The sequence below is a fragment of the Macaca fascicularis genome, chromosome 5, assembly GCF_037993035.2.
Source record: "Macaca fascicularis isolate 582-1 chromosome 5, T2T-MFA8v1.1".
NCBI classification, from domain to species: domain Eukaryota; kingdom Metazoa; phylum Chordata; class Mammalia; order Primates; family Cercopithecidae; genus Macaca; species Macaca fascicularis.
In genome coordinates, this window is record NC_088379.1 from 108539635 (window position 1) to 108549199 (window position 9565).

The following is a 9565-nucleotide window of genomic DNA, read 5'->3' on the forward strand; positions in this document are numbered from 1 at the left end:
AGTTCATTTTCAGTTTTAAAAAATATTCTATTTATATCCATTGATAATGTAGTAAAAGCTTCCAAGTTACTCACTATAAATCATACAGTAATGGTTCTGGAAAGAGCATGGTAATTTAAAAAAGTAACTACTTTATTAAGGTATGGTTGACATGTAAAGCTGTATATATTGTATATAATACAATTAGTTTGGGGATACATTCTAATCAGTTATGCTAATGACAACTTAGATCTCATACAAAAACTCTACACTTTAACTCATCTATCCTCTCCCACATTATGTCAAAATGTACATTTTCATATTGTGCATCAATTAATAAATTACTCTAGCTATAGTTGTTTTTAATACTTTTAACTCAGAATTTAAAATGATTTTATGTACCACCATTACATTACAGTATTAAGAATATTCTGAATGTAACTCTATCCTTCCCTTTACCAGGGAGTTTTACACTTTCACATTTTCATGTTGCTAATTAGCATCCTTTAGTTTCCACTTGAAGTACTTCAACTTTAGTTTCAATTTAAGCATTTTTTGTGAGGCAGGTCTAGTGGTTATGAACTCTCTCAGCTTTTGTTTTTCTGGAAAAGTCTTCATCTTTCCTTTTCTGAATGACAGCTTTGTTGGTAAATTATTCTTAGTTGGCAGGCTTTTTTTTCTTTCAATATTTTGACTATATCATCCCATTCTCTTCTGGCTTGCAAGGTTTGCTGAAAAACCCAGTGAAAGTCTTATAGGAGCTCCCTTGTACATGACAAGTTGCTTTCCTCTTGCTGCTTTCAAAATTCTTTAACTTTTGACAATTTGATTATAATGTGTCTCAGTGAAAAATTGTTCATATCAGATAGGTACTGTGCCAGTGTTTTAGCAAGGTCTGAGAAAGGCATATCTCACACAGTGGCATGAAAACCCAATCATCATGCTTATGAACCACAAAAAAGATCAGTGAAGACACCTTTATGTTCAATCTACATGGAATTCTTTGGGAATCATGGATCTGGATGTTCATTTTCCTCCCCAGATTTGGGCAGTTTTCTGCTATTATTTCTTTAAATAAGCTATCTGCCTCCTTTCTCTTTCTCGGCTTTCTATAATGTGCATATTGGTTTAGAGTCCTGTAGGCTTACTTCATTCTTTTTTCTTTTTGTTCCTTTGACTGGATAATTTCAAATGGTCTGTCTTCAAGTTCACTGATTCTTCCTTCTGCTTGACTGAATCTGCCACTGAAGCTCACTTTTGAATTTTTCAGTTCAGTTATTGTGTTCTTTAGTTCCAAAATTTGATTTTTTTTTTGAGATGGAATCTCACTCTGTCGCCCAGGCTGGAGTGCAGTGGCACGATCTCAGCTCACTGCAAGCTCCACCTCCTGGGTTCATGCCATTCTCCTGCCTCAGCCTCCCAAGTAGCTGGGACTACAGGCACCCACCACCACGCCTGGCTAATTTTTTTGTATTTTTAGTAGAGACGGGGTTTCGCCGTGTTAGCCAGGATGGTCTCAATTTCCTGACCTCATGATCTGCCTGCCTTGGCCTCCCAAAGTGCTGGGATTACAGGCATGAGCCACCGTGCCCAGCCAGAATTAGATTTTTCAATGGTTTCTTTGTTGAAATTCTCATTTGTTCATGTATTGTTTTCCTGATTTTATTTAGCTCACTGAGATTCAAGATGAGTGTTCTGAATTCTCTATCAGGTAATGTATAGGTCTTCGTTTATTTGGGGTCAACTGCTAGAACTTTAATTTGTTCCTTTGGTTGTCATGTTTTCTTGGCGTGTGCGTGATCCTTTAAGCCTTGCCTTCTACCTTTGCATTTGAAGAAATAATCACTTCCTCCTGTCTTTACTGACTAGCTTCAGAAGGGAAAGACATTCACCAGTCAGCCTGACTAGAGATTCTGAAGGTCTCTCAGACCTTTTCTATGGATATGCCCACTCCACTCCTCTTGTTCTATCTTGGGAGGGGAAGTCTTAGGATTGTGTGATTTCTTTCAATCTCACAAAGCTAGACTAGGTGCTGAGAACCTCCTTTTATTTTCTCTAGTGCAGTGCCCCAGAGTGTTCAAGGTTGTGTGCCTTCTTCCAATCCAGTAGGAGCCAGTTGCTGATATCTGTGTACTACCTGCCGGGGCCTGCATACACTATCTGCAGGGGAGGGTGGGCTGCTGGCTAGTGGATGGGTACATGGAGTGTTGGGTGTGCCTGTCAGCTAGTTGAGGGGTTCTGCAAGTGAAATGTCCTGTAGGGCTCATGGGTGAGCCTATGGTGGAGTCTGCAAGCCAGTTAGTAGACTCGACATCTGGCTCTGAAGAATCATGTGTTGGTTGCTATGAGCCTCTGCTTCTTTTCCCTTTTCCTAGCTATTCCTAGACTATTCATCTGTGAAGAGTCCCTCAGTATTCTGGATAGGGAAAAACAGAAGTGAGCCTTTTGGGTGGCACCATGCAAGGCTAGGGAAGCTGGGTACTCACTTGACTCTTACTTTCCTTCCTGGGAGAACTCATGGGCCAAAGAGGCCTCTCTTAGCACTGAACTCTGCTGCCTTGGAGGAGAAGGATGTAGGTAAAGTGAAACTCTGCTTCTTACCCTCTTCAGTGTGTCTATTCTTGAGTTTTTCATTCTACTGGGGTGCTAGAACCTCTTAGCAGATCTCCCAGGCTCCCAAGCGGTATTTGGTATTTCTGCAGGGTTTGAGGGCTGGAACCTACTAATCCACCAACTTGCTGACGTCAGTCAGGGTGCCTTTTATCTGAATAGTATTATTTCACACAAAATGCTATCTCTGAGTTTACTAGCTCAGAGGCAAAATAAAAACAAAACAGTTAAATATATAAGGTAACATTATTAAATCTCACATTTATTCCGTGCACAACTACAATATCTCAAAGCATTATACAGGTTCCTGCTTAATGCCTAGTTCATCAGTGCTTGGAGTAGCTAGTTAGTTCCATAAACTTCTGAGGTAAGTAACAATCTGTCTTATTTTATTATTTAATGACTATATATGCAGATTATAGTAACCATGAAATTTCTAAGGCAAAAAAGATGGCTTCCAAAATAGAAAAAGAAACTTCAAAGATCTATGGAATTAAGCTTTTAATTATGCACATATGCATATACAATTATGTATATCATGTATTTGCTTTGTAACCATAATCTTTGTCTAGTCAATGACTGCAAAAGTGGTATGTCAGTATACACTTATAGAATTATAGGAAAGAAAAGGTTTCTTCAGAGCTCACTCTATTCTATCCTGTCTTTGCTTGTTTATTTATTTATTATGGATTGACTGACAGGGTCTTGCTCTGTTGCTCAGGCCGGGGTACAGAGGCATAACCATACCTCACTGTAACCTTGAACTCCTGGCCTCAGGTGATCCTCCCACCTTGGCTATATAGATAATTTTATACACTGCTAGTTTTTAGTACCACAAAGTGTTATGGTAGGTGATTTCAAAATAGTTTCGCCATGTTATTAATTTCCAGATCCCAGTTTTGTTTCTTTAGTTTTCCATTTATTTCTAGTTTGCTGGACTTCCTCTTAAAACTGTGGGGTTAAGGCAAGGCAGTTCCAAATGTAGTTCCTTATACACAAAGGGAAAGTAAGAACACCAAACACCAAAATCAAAATGTTCTAATAAAAAAGTTTATCTCTTTAAAATGTTGAATAGACAGATTTAATAATTCTTTTTTTAAAAAATTGATTAGCTTCTCATATAATCATTAACCCCAACCTATAGTCCACTGTAAGTATCCTCTTAATTTGTTAAAGCATATTAGTTATTCCATTAATTTCATCTACTTTTCCAATCTATCAATCTGTGATTCCTTTTACCTTTCTCTTATTTTGGGTTTCTTATACCTTGATTAAATGTCCTACTTTTTCTTAGTTTATTCCTCATTTAGGTGGAACACATCCTCCATTAGCCTTTTGAGAAGAGAATGTGTAGATTGTGTATTTTTAAAATCTTTTAGGTTTGAAAATGACTTTTTTATAGTTTCACAATGGGTTCTTAGTTTGGATTGGTATAGAAATCTAAATTATAGGTAATTTTTATTCAGATATTTTAAGAATTGCCCTTTAACTTCCAGAGGTACTATTAAGAAATCCAGTACATTTAACTTTTGTAGCATGTGTCTCAAGTCTGTTTGAGTTGCTGTAAAGGAATACCTGAGGTTGGGTCATTTATTTAAATAAGAGATTTGGCTCATGGTTCTGCAGGCTGTACAAGAAGCATGATGCCAGTATCTGCTTCTTGTGAACTCTTCAGACTGCTTACACTGAGGGCAGAAGGCAAGAGGAGCCCATGAATACACAGTTCACATTGCGAGAGAGAAAGGCCAGGAGTTAGCGGTATGGGGGTGCCCAGGCTCTTTGTTTTTTGTTTGTTTGTTTGTTTCTTTCTTTCTTTGAGACAGTCTCACTCTGTTGCCCATGCCGGAGTGCAGTGGCACAGTCTCGGCTCATAGCAACCTCCATCTCCCAGGTTCAAGCAATTCTCCTGCCTTAGCCTCCCGAGTAGATGGGACTGATTACAGGCGTGTGCCACCACACTGAGCTAATTTTTGTATTTTTAGTAGAGACGGGGTTTCACTATGTTGGCCAGTCTGGTCTTGAACTCCTGACCTCAGGTGATCCGCCCACCTTGGTCTCCCAAAGTGCTGGGATTACAGATGTGAGCCACCGCGCCTGACCCCAGGCTGTTTTTAACCACCACCTCTCACAGGAGCAAACAGAGTAAGGACTAATTATCACAAAGACTGTACCAAACCATTCAGGAGGGAACCACCCCCATGACCCAAACACCTCCCACTAGGCCCTACTTACAACACTGGGGATCAAATTTCTTCTTCCTTTTTGAGACAGTCTCACTCTGTGACCCAGGCTGGTTGCAGTGTTACAAGCTCACTGCAACCTCCATCTCCTGGGTTCAAGTGATTCTCGTGCCTCAGCCACCTGGGGTTACAGGTGTGTGCCACCACACCTGGGTAATTTTTGTATTTTTAGTAGAGATGGGGTTTCACCATATTGGCCAGGCTGCTCTTGAACTCCTGGTCTCAAGTGATCTGCCCGGCTCAGCCTCCCAAAGTGCTGGGATTACAGACATGAGTCACCGTGCCCAGCTGGGATCAGATTTCAATATGAGACTTGGAGGGGTCAAAAAAACATCTAGAGAAAGAGCTCCAGAAATCTGCATGGGGTTCCTTTAAGCATTTTATATTAATAACAATCTGACATACTCAATATCTATGTTATTAGCATTGACACATTACATAATTACATTGATCATGTAGATCTAGACCAACCACTGTGAAAAAAACAAGGTGCAGCTAATAATAAAAAAGATGAGTTTTTAATGAGGTAAAAAAATAATGATGAAATATCATACTAACTATGCATGTATATGTGCCAGCTGCTGTTTTAATTGCTATCTATGTCTTAATTCAGTGCATATACACAATACATCCTTAAGATGTAGGTATTACCTACATTTTTACAAGTTATATAATTTATCCTAGTAGAATCAGAATTGTAGTCCAAACAGTGTGGCTCCAAGAGTCTACAGTCTTAACTATAATGCTGTATGTAATTCCTTGCACTAAGTAGACGGTAGTAGTGTTTTGTTATATTGTTATTAAATGCCCTTTCTTGACCAAATAAAAAATTGCTAAACCTATCTTGGCTTCCCAATTTAAAAATTTATTGGCTGATGAAATCTAAAAGCCTGGAAATCAACAATTTATAGGGCCAGTAAAGAACAAAAAAATGAAAATTTGAGAAGTAACTGATGGAGCAAGGTCTTAAAGGGATTCAGCTCTAGAATACAGGGAGCAGTTAGATTTGGAGAACAGAACAAAAGCTAAGTATAGAAGGGATTATGACCAAGTAGAGATGATGGTGAAAAAAAGCTTCTCTGGTAACTAAAAATCAAGGTCATCTGAGTTCAAAATAAGCCTGGTAATGTTAATAGAAGACATAATTATTAATGTAGAATAGTGAAGATTTGAACAACTTTTGTGAGGAATGAGAAAAATAAATAAATCCAGGAATGGGCTAACAGAATAGAAAAAGAGAGGATTTCAAAACTAAATCAATGTTTAGTGGCAGTAAAAATGTACCAGAATGTGAGATTGTGGTCAGAGGTAAAATTTCTGAATTTAGGGTCTAAAGCCAGAGTAAAGGGTCATTCATTGATGGTAAAGACGATAATGATAATAACCATTCATTGAGTATATTACAAAATTAATTGTATCTAGTCATAACCACTGGTATCACCATATCACAGAGAAGAAAACTGAGGCCCTAATTAATTTTCAGTAAAAAGTTAAGTTTTTCATACAACTTGACAAGAGGACTCAAATTCATAGAGTAGTAAAAGGGTCAGACATTCTCAATGCAATTTGAAGAAAACAGGTGGGGAAGCTTATCTTGCTAGATATTAACACTTATATAGTTGTAGTAATTATGACAGTATGGTATTGTTATAGAGGTATTACAAATACAGCAATGGAAGAGAATAAGCAACCCAGGGATGTTTAGAAACCTGATTTGAGATAAGTGACATTACAAACCACAAAAACAAGTTTAACTCTTCAATAAATGGTGCTAGAACAATTAGTTGTTTGTATGTAAAATAATAACAAATGAGAGTAGACCCCTTTCTCAAGCACAAAAAGTAAATACTGGGTAGAGTAAAGCCCTAATATGAAGACTGTAAGTTTAAAAGTTTTAGCAAAAACACAGATGAATACGTTGTGATTTAGGGGTAGAAAAAGATTTCTTAAACAAGACTCCCAGAACACAAATTATAAAGAAAGAGACGAATAAATTTGGCTACACCCAAACAAATTTCAGTATAAAAAAAAGACATACATGGCCAGGCACGGTGGCTAACGCCTGTAATCCCAGCACTTTGGGAGGCAGAGGCAGGTGGATCATGAGGTCAGGACTTCAAGACCAGCCTGGCCAATATGGTGAAACCTCATCTCTACTGAAAATACAAAAATTAGTCAGGTGTTGTGGTGGGCACCTGTAGTCCCAGCTACACCAAAGGCTGAGGCAGGAGAATCACTTGAACCTGGGAGGTGGAGGTTGCAGTGAGCTGAGATCACGCAACTGCACTCCAGCCTAGGCAACAGAGACTGTCTCAAAAACAAAAAAACAAAAAAACAAAAAAACAAAAAGATATTCACTAGAAGATAAGCGACAGGAAAAGATAAGCAACGAATGTAACCAACAAGGTAATATTTTCCAGAAAACATGTACCAGTGAAACTGATGAACAAACCAATAGCACAGTGGGCAAAGATGTCAAGAGAAGTCTAGTAGGCATTTGGAATTAGACTCCTAGAATTGAGATTGCCTAAAGAAATCTGGGCTGGAAATAGAGATTTGGGCTATATCAACTTAATGATCATATTTGAATTTGGGGCACTGGATGACCTAATGGGATAAAAGCATGAAAGAAATAAAAGTCTTGGGCCTAGCTAGGACAGGCAGAGGATTAGTGATCCTCACTCAAGTGCTTGAGAGTAAATAATGACTCCTTTAACTGTATTTGCATATTTACTTTATCTTGACTTTTCTGACCACAGTTTATGTCTTTTAAAGATGGAGTCTAAAAACACTATCTCATAAGGTGATCAGATAAGCCTATTACTTCTATTTAGAGCAATGTTATCTTTAGACCATGTTTCATGTGCAGCCAAGAAGGCAGGGTTGTGGAAATTAAATACAAATATAAATGAAAACAGGAGTTAAATTTTAAGTAAAGGGAATTTAAGAAAATATTCCTTTTAAGTGGATAATAAGATTTTTAAAATTGGTGGAGTTAGGAATTATCTCTTTTTATACATTTGCATAGCTCATGTAATGCATCAGAATACCTAATATATGATCCACACCTGTTCTCTGAATTTCAAGGCCTCCCAAAAAAGTTTTATCCGTATAGACTTGCATTCACTACATTTTTTCTACTTGAAAATAACAAACCAGCTATTCAAATAAACTGCTAAGAGGTAGGAAGCCAGCCATAAAAAATTACGTACTGTAAAATTACTTCTATGTGAGGGTCAAAAACATGCACAGCAATACAGAATAATAGTAATGGTGGTCGATGTGGTTAGAAGGGGCACTTTTTAAAAACGCCTCTGTTGAACATTCTATGTATTGATGTGGATGTTGGTTACCTGGAACTGTACATTTGGCACTTGAGCATTTCACTATGTTATACCATTGAGGTATGCATTTTTTAATTCTTTAAAGAAAAACTGCTTGGAAGTCTTATTCTTAACGCACAACAATCACAAACATTAAAATTATACAGTCCAGAGAATGTAAAGTTGCTTTAAAAAATTCCTTTTCTCAGTTTAAAATACCAAGGGGAAAAATGAACTCAACACAGCATGTCTTGCCCTTGTCAAGATGACAGATCCTCTAAGAGAAGAAACGAATAGGTAATGGCCTTTTCCAAGATTTTCTTCCCCTAATGCACCCCACTTCCAACCTACCCCTACCTCAACTAGGGTATCCAGTTGTACCCAAAGGTGCTTCTGCATTAGATCCACAGAGATTAAAGATAACAGCTAACAGAATAGTCCAGAGGACAAGGATATTCAAGTTCCATCATCTTCAGGATAAAAAAGCTCCAGGGTTTACCCCCAAACTTAAAGCTCTCTAAAGGAAATCCATCGACCTTTTAAACATCACTTTGTATATGTCATCTTCTGTACTGCCCTAGCTCAAAAACATGAACATGTATCTAAACATCTTTGTAGCATTTCCATTGTAAATTTTACTTTAACAATTTTGTACATGTTATAATGATAGAAAATTATTTAATCTAGATTTCGGTCAACTCTATTACTGACAGTTATTCTTTTTTAGTGAAGGACAATCACAAACACTAAATTTATACAGTCCAGAGACTAAAAGATTGCTTTAAAAAATTTCTTCCTTTTCTCACTGTAAAATAAAAATACCAAGGGGAAAAATAAAAAGTATTTATTATAACTGGCTGTTACACTGTCATACACAATGAAACACTGGACCATGAGCAGTTCGTTATTACATGTTGTTAGTTAAGTGTAGAACTGTAAATAATGAGGCACGTTATTAAGATATCACAAACATTATCCAATCAGCAAGTGCACGACTTCGGACATTTTGACTTCAGCCAAAATATGAAACAAAGTCATAGCAAGAAAGTTATTTCAAGGGACTGAAATTTTCTCCTCCTACCCTTCAAATCTTTTAGAGATATTAATAAAAACAACTATCCAGCCTGGGTGGATATAATGGGACTCCATCTACATACACACAAAATTTTTAAAAATTAGTTGGGTGTGGTAGCACACTCCTGCAGACCCAGCTACTTGGAAGGCTGAGGCAGAAGGATCCTTTAAGCAGGAGTTAGAGGCTGCAATGAGCTATGATCTCACCACTGCACTACAGCGTGGGCGATAGAGCGCGACCTTGTAACAACAACAAAAAAATTAAAACCTTCAGGAATACTTTAGATCAAGCTTGCCCAACAGGATGGCTTTGAATGCCACTCAATGCAAATTTGTAAA

At 37.6% G+C, this 9565-nt stretch overlaps 1 non-coding gene across 1 annotated transcript; it reads right to left on the bottom strand.

Annotated features, from left to right (window-relative positions):
* Positions 1-838: 838 nt before the first annotated feature.
* LOC123573816 (small nucleolar RNA U13) lies at positions 839-943 on the bottom strand. The gene has a single exon (XR_006698548.2). It is a non-coding gene; the product is annotated as a small nucleolar RNA U13 (small nucleolar RNA).
* Between the last annotated feature and the right edge of the window lie 8622 nt (positions 944-9565).